This window comes from Myotis yumanensis, unplaced genomic scaffold (genome assembly GCF_028538775.1).
Source record: "Myotis yumanensis isolate MYYU_CA2020_CCGP unplaced genomic scaffold, mMyoYum1.0.hap1 SCAF_3, whole genome shotgun sequence".
In the NCBI taxonomy this organism is placed as follows: domain Eukaryota; kingdom Metazoa; phylum Chordata; class Mammalia; order Chiroptera; family Vespertilionidae; genus Myotis; species Myotis yumanensis.
Window position 1 is genome coordinate 134034220 of NW_027223754.1, and position 15552 is coordinate 134049771.

The window sequence follows — 15552 nt, forward strand, 5'->3', positions numbered from 1 at the left end:
TTCAAGGGACCTGGCGTATATGGCATACTGTTCTTAATATGTTTGTTCCCTTTAGCACTATGTGTTTTAACCAAGGTCACCTCTCCGAGAAAGGTTGTTTTCCCAGGTAGGGATTTTTCCCTGAAGTTAAGGAGGGATAAAACCTCTTAACTAAGTGCCAGGCGGGTAGTTAATCACTTTAACTACAATCACCCTTAAGCTACATAATCTTTACTCCCTGGAGTGGAGATAAGAAACGCCCTAACCTTTGTAATAGAAATTGACAGGATTAAAATCGGCTGGTATAAATACGGATGTAACAAGACAATAATCATCAGATCCTCATCAGCTCCTCATCAGATCCTCATCAGTTCCTAACCAGAACCTAGCCAGAGAACATGGCAAAAGATCCTGGACAGAACCTGGCTACAGAACTTCACTGGAGAACCTAGACAGAACATGGCAAAAGAACCTGGATAGAACCTGGCTAAAGAACCTGGTGACTGAACCTGGCTGGAGAACCTGGAGAACCTGGCTGGAGAACCTAGCGAGAAAAAATGGCACCAGAACTTCGCTGGAGATCCTGACCAGAACTCGGCTGGAGTTCCTGGCTTGAGATCCTGGAGGGAGAACCTCGCTATGCTGATGAACTGAAACCAGTTTCCATGTCATTCATTCTTCGCTGACTCCGTCCACACCTTTGGGGATCCCTGGGCCTGTTGGGGTTGGACCCCAACAATTGGCGCCCAACGTGGGGCACGAACCCACGACCCTGGGATTAAGAGTCCCATGCTCTACCGACTGAGCTAGCCGGGCTTCTTCTAGAGCTGTACAAACTACTGGGCGAGTTAGTAGATCCGCCTGATAATTTCCTTCGCTTAAGGGTCCTGGTAGGCAGGAATGAGCTCTAATATGTCCAATATAGAAAGCCTTTTCTCGTTTATGAATGTAAGTTTGTAGCTGAGTTAACAAAGAGAAAATGGCTGTTCTTCCTTGTGGGAGAGAGGCCGTCTCAATATGAGGAAATAATTTAACTATATATTGAGAGTCAGTGTACAAGTTAAAGGGAACCTGTTGCAATTGTTCAAAGGCATAAATGACTGCCAAAAGCTCTGTTCTCTGGGCTGACGTCTCTAGGGTTTGTTGAACATGGGCCGGGAGCCGGTCCATCCTTGCTGTTTCAAGGGACCTGGCATATATGGCATACTGTTCTTAATATGTTTGCTCACCTTCTTGGCGCTATGTGTTTTAACCAAGGTCACCTCTCCGAGAAAGGTTGTTTTCCCAGGTAGGGATCTTTCCCTGAGGTTAGGGAGGGGATACAACCCCTTAATTAAGTGCCAGGCGGGTAGTTAAGCTACATAATCTTTACTCCCTGGAATGGAGATAAGAAACGCCCTAACCTTTGTAATAGAAATTGACAGGATTAAAATCGGCTGGTATAAATATGGATGTAACAAGACAATAAACATCAGATCCTCATCAGCTCCTCATCAGCTCCTCATCAGCTCCTCGTCAGATCCTAACCAGAACCTAGCCAGAACCTAGCCAGAGAACATGGCAAAAGATCCTGGACAGAACCTGGCTACAGAACTTCACTGGAGAACCTAGATAGAACATGGCAGGAGAAACTGGATAGAACCTGGCGACAGAACCTGACTGGAGATCCGGGCTAGAACCTGGCCAGAGAACCTGGCTGGAGAACCTGGAGAACCTGGCTGGAGAACCTAGCAAGAGAACATGGCACCAGAACTTGGTTGGAGATCCTGACCAGAACTTGGTTGGAGTTCCTAACCAGAACTTCTCTGGAGATCCTGACCAGAACTTCCCTGGAGATCCTGGAGGGAGAATCTCGCTATGCTGATCAACTGAACGCTGACCCCGTGCCATTCCTTCTTCGCCGACTCCGTCCACACCTTTGGGGATCCCTGGACCCGATGGGGTTGGACCCCAACAATTGGCGCCCGAACAGGGACCCTTAGGTAAGCCCCCCATTCCCTTAGGTAAGCCCCACTCTCGGGACTGATAGGACTCCACCGTAGAAAGAGGGTGGATAGTCTTCACCGACTCCGTCCACACCTTTGGGAACCCCTGGAACAGGATTCCCCTAGGTAAGCCCCTCACCCCCATTGAGAACCCCCACATTCGGGACGGATAGGACTCCACCAGGGTGCTACAGGCCCCCCTATAGAGGATAAGTAGGGTAAGAAGGTGGATAGTACAGAACTTAGATTGAGAAGATGTGCCATACTGAGTCCAAAGAAAGAAGACTCTGTATTGATCTTTAGATTAAGAAGATGTGCCATACTGAGTCTAAAGAAAAAAAGACTCTGTATTGATCTTTTAACACATATGCTTGCTAGCAGAGGAGTTAAGATTACTCCCAGTCAGACGGAATGTTTTATACAAGAAGTATGTCCATGCTTTTCTGAGGAAGGAAAGGTGCCGGAAAGGTAAATGTAGAGGCATGGGAGAAGGTAGGCTCAAGAGCCTTATCCTTAACCCCACTGCAACCTTTCCACCCCGGAAAAGTGCAGGATTGGAAAGCTCTCCCTGGGGTGATAGATCAGGACTCAGGTAATAGTGGAAAGCGCCAATCCTACTCTTGAAATGGATATAAGAGAGCATTTGGGGTTTTTCTTTTTAATGCCTGCTTTGGATTGAGTAAATGCATTACATGCGTCACCACAAAGGACCCAGAGAAGCTCCTTGTCCCATCATTCCAAAGATTTAGAGTTGCCCCGATAACAGAAAAGCGGAAAAAAGAAGAAAAGAAAGGCTATGCAAGGGACTGAGGTGCCACCATGGGATTAGCTGAAGAAGTTAACATCTGAGGCCCAACAGATGGTAGAAAAGCAAGAATTGGAAGCTACTCTCTCAGCCAAGTCCAAGGACTCTGAGTAAATCAGCAAAAGAAACTTTCATTTAGCAGAAACTCACTTATTTCGTCAAATGGAAAGACTTACTTACAGGAGCCTGGAAGGGACCTGATGTACTTTTAACCTGGGGGAGAGGAGATGCTTGTATATTTCCACAAGATGCAGACTCACCTGTGTGGATTCCAGACAGTCTAATCCGACCTTATGTCACACCACCCTCCGTCTCCTCCTCATCCTCCTCCTCCCTGGTATCATCCATATCGTCCGACCCAGAGGGCACAGCTGATTCCTCCCCGGACACAGACACCACCATCAAGCACGGCCCTGATATCATTTAAAAAATAAAAAAGGGGGAATTTGCCGGGAGCCGGTCCATCCTTGCTGTTTCAAGGGACCTGGCGTATATGGCATACTGTTCTTAATATGTTTGTTCCCTTTAGCACTATGTGTTTTAACCAAGGTCACCTCTCCGAGAAAGGTTGTTTTCCCAGGTAGGGATTTTTCCCTGAAGTTAAGGAGGGATAAAACCTCTTAACTAAGTGCCAGGCGGGTAGTTAATCACTTTAACTACAATCACCCTTAAGCTACATAATCTTTACTCCCTGGAGTGGAGATAAGAAACGCCCTAACCTTTGTAATAGAAATTGACAGGATTAAAATCGGCTGGTATAAATACGGATGTAACAAGACAATAATCATCAGATCCTCATCAGATCCTCATCAGATCCTCATCAGTTCCTAACCAGAAGCTAGCCAGAGAACATGGCAAAAGATCCTGGACAGAACCTGGCTACAGAACTTCACTGGAGAACCTAGACAGAATATGGCAAAAGAACCTGGATAGAACCTGGCTAAAGAACCTGGTGACTGAACCTGGCTGGAGAACCTGGAGAACCTGGCTGGAGAACCTAGCGAGAAAAAATGGCACCAGAACTTCGCTGGAGATCCTGACCAGAACTCGGCTGGAGTTCCTGGCTTGAGATCCTGGAGGGAGAACCTCGCTATGCTGATGAACTGAAACCAGTTTCCATGTCATTCATTCTTCGCTGACTCCGTCCACACCTTTGGGGATCCCTGGACCTGTTGGGGTTGGACCCCAACACAGATGCTTAAGGACAGCTGTTGGCTTTGGTCCTGGATGGCCTTCTTCAGAGTCATGGTTTCTTATAATTCTGTTCTCTGAGAATTACCCTCCATTTATTGCTAACTCAACCATAAATTGAAGGTGTGTGAATAAATAGTGCACTCCACATTTTTATTTTCCAGTTTTGAATAGATTTCTAGTTTCTCATATTTCTAGAAAGTAAAGTGCTAAATGAATTCTATATATTTAATATGGACAGGTAAATAAAACTAGTTCTACAGTGAATGCCTGTGGGTCATCCACTTCATGAGCCTAATTGTATACTAGAGGCCCAGTGCACAAAATTTGTGCACTTGGGGGGAGTGTCCCTCAGCCTGGCCTGTGCCCTCTCACAGTCCAGGAGCCCTTGAGGGATGTCTGACTGACAGCTTAGGTCTGCTCCCAGCGGGGAGCGGGCCTAAGCTGGCAGTTGGACTTTCTTAGCACTACTGCAGAGGTGGGAGAGGCTCCCACCACCACCATTGCACTCGCCAGCTGTGAGCTCAGCTCAGGGCTTCTGGCTGAGCAGTGTTTCCCTTGTAGGAGCACACTGGCCACCAGGGGGCAGCTCCTGCATTGAGCACCTGCTCCCTGGTGGTCAGTGCGTGTTATAGTAACTGGTCGTTCTACCTTTTGGTTGATTTGCATATTAGCCTTTTATAGACTAGAGGTCCAGTGCACAAATTTGTGCTCCTTGAAAGGAACTGTGGGCTGTGAGGCTGTGGTGGGCACAGGGGCAGGTCTTGGCCCATCACCCACACACCTGCCTGGCCCCTCCTGCTGCAGCCCCCAGTGCAGAGAAATTGGGGCCAGCACCAGCAGCGAGGGCAAGTGGCGGTTACTGCCCTGATCGCCCCTCAGGAACAGGGGGAGGTGGAGAAGCCCTGAGGGGCAATCAGGGCCGGCAGCCAGCAGTGAGTGTGAGTGGCGACTCTAGTGCTGGCAGCGTATGTGAGCGGGGCCGTTGCCTGCAGCAGGTGTGAGAGGTGGCTGCTGGTCCCAATTGCCCCTCAGGAGCAGGGAAAGGTGCAAAAGCCCTGAGGGGCGATTGGGCCTGGCAGCTGCCGCTCGCACCCACTGACAATGCCAAGAGATGGGGGCTGGAGCTGGGTGCCGGCAGCGGGTGTGAACGGCGGCTCTGGTGCCAGCAACAGGTGAGAGTGCCGGGCGGGACTGCAGCAAAAGGGAGCAAAGAATTTTCTGTAACCACCAGAGGCTCGCCCCAATGACAGCGACTAGCGCCCTGCCTTGGTCTGGTGCCCCTGTGCACCTGCTCCACCAACCCGCCACGGCCAACGCCTGCCATGTTCTTCGTGTGCCGCTTGGTAGTCAGCACACATCATAACGACCGGTTGTTGGGTTGTTGGATTGTTCTGCCATTTGGTCTATTTTCATAGTAGGGAGATATATAGATAGATGATAGATAGATAGATAGATAGATAGATAGATAGATAGATAGATATAGATAGATAGATATAGATAGATAGATAGATAGATAGATAGATAGATATAGATAGATATAGATATAGATAGATAGATATAGATAGATAGATAGATAGATAGATAGATAGATATAGATAGATAGATATAGATAGATAGATAGATAGATAGATATAGATAGATAGATATAGATAGATAGATAGATAGATAGATAGATAGATATAGATAGATATAGATATAGATAGATAGATAGATTATACTGAGCTGCACGTGCCCCCCTCTGAAAATTAATGTCTACCTGGAACTTGTGAATATGACCTTATTTGAAAAGAAGTTCTTTGAAATGTAACCAAGTTAAAATGATGTATACTAGATTAAAGAAGACCCTATATTAATATAACTGCTGTTATTTGTAAAAAGAGAAGAAACACAGAGTGACACACACAGGCAGCATGCCATGGGACAATAGAAGCAGAGATTGAAGTGAGGCATCTATAAGCCAAGAAACACCAGGAATTTCAGTCAACAAGCAGAAGCTAGGAGACAGGTGTAGAATAGATTCTGCTTCAGAATCTCCTGAAGAAGCCAACATTGTGGAAAATTTGAGTTCAGACTGCTAGCATCCAGAACTGTGAGAGAATAAATTTCTGTTGTTTTAAGCCACCAGGTTTATGGTAATTTGTTATAATATCCCTAAGAAACCAATACATATTAATCATGGGACCCCGTGATTTTTTTTTAATGTATGCATCTTAAGGTTTTTTGTTTTTTTTTTTCCTTCTGTGGATGTGCATAGTCACTTTTTCTACCTACAGAAAGCATATTTATGGGTAAAAACATGATATATTACTGTAGAAACGTTGTTTTTATGATTCAGTAAGAGTAAAATCACACAAAGTTCATAATATTATGTTTAAAGAAAGAGCAAAAACCACTTGATCATTTTAATGTATTAATTAGTGGTTGATTATAGAAACAAAATCTAAGCAGTTTGAATCAGAAATCAAAAAACATTTAAAAAATAAGACAAATTAGCTTGGCTAGTGTGGCTCAGTGATTGAGCATTGACCTGTGAACCAGGAGGTCACGGTTCAATTCCAGGTCAGGGCACATGTCCGGGTTGTAGGCTCAGTCCCCAGTAAGAGACAACTAATCAATGATTCGCTATCACTGATGTTTCTATCTCTCTCCCTCTCCCTTCTTCTCTATGAAATCAATAAGAACATACAGTGGGGCCTTGACTTACGAGTTTAATTCATTCCGAGACCGAGCTCGTTAAGGAGCTCGTTAACTCAAATTACTCTGTCAACTCAATGCAAAAAATCGGCGGAGAGACAGCTGGTATCTCAAAAAACTCATTAGTTGGGACACTCGTAAGTCAAGGCCCCACTGTATTTAAAAATAAGACAAACTAAAATATTATATATAATAATAATTATAATTATAATAATAATTATCACTATTAAGAAATTTTCAGATGGAAACTGCCAGGATCATTTTTAAAAAAATGTAATGCTATCAAATCTATGATATATTTACAATGATATATGATATCATATATATATTATATTGCTTTCTTGCTTAAGGGAGTATATTAAGATGTATTGTTGCTTAAGTTAAATATTGACTTTAGAATTTGGACACTCAATATTTGACTCATCCATCAACTTATTTTGAGAGTCTCTTCAGTGTTCAATATTTCCTGAGTTTTAAATAAAATGAAAGGAGTAAAAGTAGTTTATCTCTGTGTTCCCTCTAGCAGACTTTATAGAGGACTTACAGGGAACTAGAAACAAACTACTTTTTAAAACCAGTCTCTGCACAATGTGAGTGTGTGTGTGTGTGTGTGTGTGTGTGCATGTGTGCTCATGTGCTCTTTCTAGGAGCAAATAAATCTAAAAGGATTAATCTATTTTCCTTCTGATATTGATTTTTATTTGTGCAGCATTATCTTTCACATTCTGTAGTATGTGATCCCTCAAATAAACTACCTGCTATATAATGATGTCATTTGTCCTCTTCATTAACTTTTATGGCAACTGACTTCCTCTCTGAAGTTATTGGATATCAAGCACATTTTTAGCACCAAGCTCACAAATTAATCAGCATTCAGATGACATTTTTATAAGACAGCATGCTAAATTATATAATGACATAGAAATAATAGCATGAGAACAAACAATGCCTTACCAAAACACTGATGCATATAAACCACAGCAGGGTAGAACCTGTAGTTCTTCTCTGAAAGTAATTTCTCAATATGAAAATATAGTGCACATTCTCTTTTCAGAATATAATCTGAATCTCATCATTACCATTTTACTTAGAAGAGCCACGTTACAAATGAATACAAATCCTGCTCTCTCTTTTCTCAATTAACAGTTTTAGCATAAAGTACTATAGGCAAGGTTTTCTTCCTCTTACTTTACAGGCGTCTTCTCTTCGTAACTGAATTTTGTTAACACATTTCTATATTTTAACATGCTCCAGAGATTCCATTCTAGACCACTTTCCTTGTTTCCTTTTATTGTTTCTTCTCTTACATCTCTTCCCTTCTTTCTTTTTTCTTTTTCATTAACAAAGAGTTTTAGGCATTTTATTTATCTTTATTTTCATTAACAAAGCGATTTAGGCAATTTTATTTAATCCAGTAATGAACATGCTGATGCTATCAAAATGCATATTTCAATCCAAGACCTGATATCTGAACTCCAAGTCCATAAGCCCAATTATTCACTTGCCATTTATTATATTGGAGACTCTTCTTCTTCTGCTACATATATTAAGCATCTATAAAATGCCAAACACTATATTTGATGTTTGGGATAAATCATAGAAAACTATCTATAACAGGTTCAGCATACTTGTTCTGTAAAGGGCCAGACAGAAAATATTTTAGACTTTGCAGACTGTATGCTTTCAAAAGTAATTCTGTTGAGGTAGCATAGGAGCAGACAAAGACAATATGTAAACAAATAGAGTGTCTGTGTTCTAATAAAATTTTACTTACAAAAACACACAGTGGGCCATATTTGACATATGGGCCCACAGTCAACTCACCCTGGTCTATAACATCTCTTATTAAATTGCCCATGGGTATCTCAGATAAATTATATTCAAGACAAAATGTTTGGTTTTCCCTGTCATACTTTTTTTTCATTAGTCTTTACAAACTCAATACATGATATCACATTTATTTCATTTACTCAAGAAAAAAATTAAAAGGTAACATTAATTTTTACATGTCCATTTCACTTTCAACATTCAATTTCTCAACAAATAATGCAAATTATATCTCCAAATGTACTTCATTACCATCCATTTCTTTGCCTCTCCAGATCACTATTATTTTTCCTAGCTTGATGCATACAATGACTTATTTTTTCCACCAACTTATCTCTTTACCTCCCATGTAGTCTCTACACAGCAGCTGGCATATTTTAAAAATATAAATCAAATTATGTTATTCTTACACTGCAAACCACTCAATACATTCCCTTTGCCTTTTGAAATAATTTTAAATGTGTTTGATCCAACTCTACTGGAATCCTTTATGTTTCTTGAATACAACAATGTCTTTCCTGTTTAGTGGAGTCTGCATCCATTATTTCTACACCTGGAATATTCTCCTCCAAGCCCTTTGCATTACTGGTGCCTTGTATATTCTTGTCAAAGGGCTGCTAACTTTTATTTTCTATACCAGTTTCTATCATATCATTCGTTCTGTTTATTTTCTAACACATCATCACAATCTAATTATTTATTAGTTTATTATCTTTCTCTTTCTCAGGTATATATGATCCTTGAGTACTAGACCCAAGTTTACCATAGAATCTCCACCACACCGCATAATGCATAACAGTCAATAAGTACAGAACAGCTAAGTGAATAAAGGAATCTATCTTTATTAAAGGAATTATAAAAGCAAATAATATACTAATATAAACAAAATTTTGTTTAATATTCTTGAATCTTGCATTTTTTGAAAATATATTTTATTGGTTTTTTTACAGAGAGGAAGGGAGAGGGCTAGAGAGTTAGAAACATTGATGAGAGAGAAACATCGATCAGCTGCTTTCTGTACACCCCCCACTGGGATGTGCCCGCAACCAAGGTACATGCCCTTGACTGGAATCGAACCCAAGACCCTTCAGTCTGCAGGCCGACGCTCTATCCACTGAGCCAAACCAGTCAGTGAATCTTGCATTTTTATAATGACATGAGTTTATTCATTAGTTATTTGACTTATAGATTTGATAAATATTAATATATAGAGTGGAGTTTCTCAATCTTAGTACTATTGAAATTTTGGGCTAGATAGTTCTTTCTTGTGAGCAATGTCCAGTGAGTTGCAGGATGTATAACAACATGTTTGATCTTGTAGCAACTTTTCTTTTCCCTACTCTTTACCAATTTGTGACAACAAAAAATGTCTCCAAGCATTGCCCAGTGTCTTCTGTCTGGGAAAAATTACCCCTCTTTCCCTATTGAGAATTACCGATAAAGAGATATCTGTTGCAGCCTGCACATTTTGCTAAATACTGAAATCACAAAACAAATAAGATGCATTTTTTTTTTTTGCTGCCCTTAAAAAGCTATCATCTATTAGAGGAAAGAAATACTGATGTAGTAATTTTAATTAAGTGATATGAAGAAGTATAGGGTAAAATTAATGTATGGAACATGAAAATTTAACCTAAACTAGAGATTGGGAAAAACTTCTCTTCAAGAAGTAATTGTGTAGCTGAGATATTAGTACTCTAAAAGAATAGGCTAGATAAAGGAGATTGAGAATAGGCGTGGGCAGAGGAGAAAAGAGCATTTCACACAAAAAGAAGCTTGTAGAACAAAGTATGGCCCATTTGAGGAAGTAAAAACAAAATGCCAGTCTATCAAAAGTGTAGAGGCAATTAATCACATGAAACCTGGAGAGTTCAACAGGTGCCACATTATATTTACACAGGTGCATTACATTAAACTTTTGGAACTTCCTTTTACAAATGCCATGAAATGTTAGAAACATGATCATGTCTGAAATTTTTAAAATTAACTCTGGATTATCGGAATAAAATTGATCAGAGGGAGAGAGGGAATCTATGTAGTGAACAAAGAGGGCATAATGTAGTATTTTAGATAATGGTGAAAACAGAGGGGAAGGAGAGAAGTGGGTGAAAATTATAAAGTTTTTGAGCGTGAATCAACTGTGTTAGTGATTAAATAGATGTTAGGGGCCAGGGATAAAAGCACCATGATGTAAGTACCTAAGCAAATGGTGATATTTTGTTATTATTAATACTAGAGGCCTGGTACACAAAAATTTGTGCACTCAGGGGGGTCCCTCAGCCCGGCCTGTGCCCTCTTGCAGTCTAGGACCCCTCAGGGGATGTCCACCTGCTGGCTTAGGCCCGCTCCCTGGGGGATTGGGACTTAGTTGGCAGTCAGACATCCCTCTGGCAGCCCAGGAGCCCTCAGGGGATGTCCATTTGCCAACGGGGACCAGGCCAAAGCTGCAGTCAGACATCCTTAGTGCTGCTGAGGAGGCAGGAGAGGCTCCTGCCATCACTGCTGTGCTGGAAGCCATCAGCCTGGCTTGTGGCTGAGCAGAGCTCCCACTGTGGGAGAGCACTGACCACCAGGGGGCAGCTCTTGCATTGAGTGTCTGCCTCCTGGTGGTCAATGTGTGTAATAGTGACCAGTCATTCCCAGTTGTTCTGCTGTTAGGGTCAATTTGCATATTACCCTTTTATTATATGCCTGGTGCATGGGTGGGGGCTGGCTGGTTTGCCCTAAAGGGTGTCCCGGATCAGAGTGGGGGTCCCTCTGGGGTGCCTGGCCAGCCTGGGTGAGAGGCTGAGAGCCGTTTTCAGACTGGCCACACCCCCTTCAGGGTGGGGGTCCCTGCTGGAGTGCCTGGCCAGGCTGGGTGAGGGGCTGAGGGCCGTTTTCAGGTTGGCCATACCCCCTTCAGGGAGGGGAGTCCTGCTGGGGTGCCTGGCCAGCCTGGGTGAGGGGCTGATGGCTCTTTGCAGGCTGACCACAGCCCACAGCCACCCAAGCTCCCAGTGGAGGCTGGCTGGAAGCAGGTATCTGGGATTTATTTAGCTTCTGTAATTGAAACTTTGTTGCCTTTAGTGGAGGCCACAGCCGGCCAGGGCAGGCGGGAAGCTTGGCTTCCTCCATCACCGGGGCAACCAAGCCTCCTGCTTGCTCCAGCTCCGTGGCTGCTGGCCACCATCTTGGTTGGGTTAATTTGTATATAGTTGCTCTGATTGGCTGGTTGGCGTGGCTTGGGGCATAGCAAAGGTATGGTCAATTTGCATGTTTCTCTTTTATTAGATTAGACTAGGTCCACACACCCAAATTTATACAGAGAATATCTCAAAAGTTAGAAATATAATTTTAGAGACAAAGAAACTCTTCATATTGACATTTATGACATTTTGAATTTTGCTCGTTTTATTTCTTTCTATGCTATATTATTCTATGTGTTTGTTATCTGTTATTGCTTAACAAATTACCACAAATTCAGTGATTTAAAAATATGCATTTTTATATATACTTTTTTATAGTTCCTACTAGAGGCCCAGTGCATGAAATTCAGGCAGTCAGACATTGCTCTCACAATCCAGGATTGCTGGCTCCCAACAGCTTGCCTGCCTGCCTGCCTGATTGCCCCTAACCGCTTCTGCCTGCCACCTGATAACCCCCTAATCACTCCCCTGCCAGCCTGATCAACGCCTAACTGCTCCCCTGCCTGATTGCCCCTAACTGCCCTCCCCTGCTGGCCAAGTCACCCCTAACTGCCCTCCCCTGCTGGCCTGATAGCCCACAAATGCCCTTCCCTGCTGGCCATCTTGTGACCACATGGGGGCAGCTGTCTTTTGCCCACATGGGAGCGGCCATCTTTGTGACCACATGGGGGTGGCCATCTTGTGTGAGGGGATGATGGTCAATTTGCATATTGCCTCTTTCTTATATAGGATTAGTCAGGATTGTGGGCATAATTTAGTTGGGGCCTCTAATTAATAATCTCTCACAAGGCTGTAAACAAGCCTGGGCTGGAGTTTTATCCGAAGGCTTGAGTGCAGTAGGTTGTGTTACCAAGCTCACTCAGTGGTTGTTGACCTTATTCATTTCCTCATTGGGTGTTTCTCTGAAGCCCTCTGTTTCTCACTGGACATGGACTGGAGTTTTCCCTCAGTTCCTTATTGCAGAGATCTTTCCACATGGCATATGGCTTCATCAAAACTGACCAGACAGAGAATCTGTTAGCAAGACAAAAGCCATATCTCTTATAGCCTAGTCATGGAAGGAGCTCCCTCGCAGTGGTTCCATATTGGCTTGGTTAGAACAAATCACCCAAGGAAGAGATTCCACAAGGACACAACACCAAGAGGTTGGAAGTCTGGCTACCATAATTTATATATTACATCAAGCATATAGATTAAAATAAATAAACTTATTCTGATAATGTGAACATGCTAACTTGTAGACATATAGAGTCTAAAATAAATGTAAAAAATTAATATTTTAAAGTTAGTTCTTCTCAGGAATATGTGTGCACACATTTTGGAAGCTGATATGTAGCATGGACAAAGAAATATAGGTTCCATATAGAACATGCAAGTGGAATGGAAATAATAAATTGGGAAAGTATTTTTTATTTCTTATTTCACAACTCCTTATAGCATGGGATGGGGCTAGGTAAGAACTATGGAGAGATGACCTAATGACAACTGACACGAACTATAAACTTAAAAGCATAAACTGTTTTAATTTTCTTTAAAAATGTCATATTATTTCTTTTAAGAAACATCTGATTTTTGATGAATCCTAAGGTATGATGTCCTAATGTCTTTGTGAAAGTTGGGACACTCATCATCACATATTTGGCCAAGTACCTTATTTTACATAAATTCCTGCATATTGTTTAAAATTGATCCTGACAGATTTTAATCAGGTTCATGAAACTCTGTAAATTTTCAAGCATAAAATGTAATGTTTGTTCTACCCATTTAGAGAACTCATAAAATGAACATCAACTCATTTGTGGCAGTAAAACCAAATATTTAAGAATGTCTTTTTTTTTTCTAACCCAGTCCTCAGTAGTTACTGGGTTTCAAGAGAATGAAATCTTTTGGATATGTTGTTTATCTTAACATGACACTATAATGATGATATTTCCAGTTTATTGATGCTGTAAGCATATGTGATTTAAATTTTTCTTAATATTTCTCATTACATTTCAAGCTGATGTATGAATGCTCTAAATATTGTTTTTATCATTTCCAGCACATATCTTTAAGCTTTAAAAATAGTTCAGTTCTAGTTCATAATTTATTTTAGTAAGAATTTTTCATGCAAGTAACTCAGGAAAAGGCTTTTGTTTTTAAATATCAGTTTCTATGTTCTGTATTACTCCTGAATGTCAGGTCAGCATTGCCAGTTTTTTTATCTAATTACTTGATCCATGATGTCAAACACTTATTATAAATAATGAGCAGTACTTCCTTTCATCTAGAGAAAATATTATTCATATGGAAATTGGCCAATTTGGAGTTTAACAAGAAAGGAAGTAAGATAATTTATTAGATTTCTTCTAACTTTGATTACATTTAATAATGTGCAATGCATACTATTAATGCTGTCTGCTGTAAGTAAGATAGTAGTCTCAGGCCCATAGGCTTGGTGAAATTTATAAGTTCCAAGACATTTTTTTTTCCATTTACATTTGTACAAACTAAGATATTAAGAAATCAAACCACTGATTTAAAAAAAAAAAAATGTTTGAAAAAAGCATGTACTATGTTAATGTAACAAAAAGACCTGGTAGGAAAAATAATGGATTTTAGGATTTTTTAACCTGCTTTCAAACAATGGGAAAAGACCAACACTGGGTTCCTAAAGGTTCTTTGAAGGGAAATTATGAGAGATCCAGGATTTCATCACCAAAGAAAGAGGGTATGGAGCAAATGGTTTGCAGGGGAGAAGGAAGCTAGTGTCACTGTGGAAAGGTAGTAGGTCCTCAGAAGGGAATGAATTCATGGACCACAGTGCACCTGGGAAGTTCGTTGTATAACATGGGCTTCTTGTCATGGCAAAGATTCCCCGTGGACAATTAGTCAGTGAAGATACCCACTGTCTGGGGACCATATAAACTTTTTTTTTTTTTTTTTTTACACAATGTCAAGCTGCTTTATTGTTTATCTTTAAGAACAGCCCAATGATTTGGGAGGTAATTTTTTTGTTGTTGTTGTTGTTGTTGTTTTTAATATTTAAATAATTTTTATTTCTTAAAGTATTACAAAGAGTATTACATATGTCTCCTTTTTTCCCCCCCTTGACATTCCCCCGACCCCTACCCCCCGCCCTACCCCCCCCGTGTCTTGTGTCCATTGGTTAATCTTATATGCATGCATATAAGTCCTTCAGTTGGTCTCTTAATCCCCCCCCCCAACCCTCCCCAGGCTTCTCACTGTAGTTTAACATTCTGTTCAATGTTGCTCTGCTTCTGTATCTACCCCTGTTCATCAGTCCATACTGGTCCCCTTTATTTGTCCCATCCTCACTGGAGTAGTCTCAACCTCACCAGGGCCGTCTGAGCCTCACCAGGGCCGTTTCAACCTCACCGGGGCCGTCCCTACCACACCGGGGCCGTTTCAACCTGACCGGGGTTGTCCCTACCACACCGGGGCCATTTCGACCTGACCGGGGTTGTCCCTACCAGACCGGGGTCGTCCCTACCTCACGGGGGCCGTTTCAACCTGACCGGGGTTGTCCCTACCACACCGGAGCCGTTTCAACCTGGCCAGGGTCGTCCCTACCTCACGGGGGCCGTTTCAACCTCACCGGGGTCGTCCCTACCACACCGGGGCCGTTTCAACCTCACCGGGGTTGTCCCTACCACACCGGGGCTGTTTCAACCTGACCGGGGTTGTCCCTACCACACCGGGGCCGTTTCGACCTGACCGGGGTCGTCCCTACCTCACGGGGGCCGTTTCAACCTCACCGGGGTCGTCCCTACCTCACGGGGGCCATTTCAACCTCACCTGGGCCGTCCCTACCTCACGGGGGCCGTTTCAACATCACCGGGGTCGTCCCTACCTCACCGGGGCCGTTTCAACCTGACCG

The 15552-nt window shown here is 42.2% G+C and overlaps 1 non-coding gene across 1 annotated transcript; it reads right to left on the reverse strand.

Moving 5' to 3' along the window:
* Positions 1 to 722: 722 nt before the first annotated feature.
* TRNAK-CUU (transfer RNA lysine (anticodon CUU)) lies at positions 723 to 795 on the reverse strand. The gene has a single exon. It is a non-coding gene; the product is annotated as a tRNA-Lys (tRNA).
* Positions 796 to 15552: the final 14757 nt, after the last annotated feature.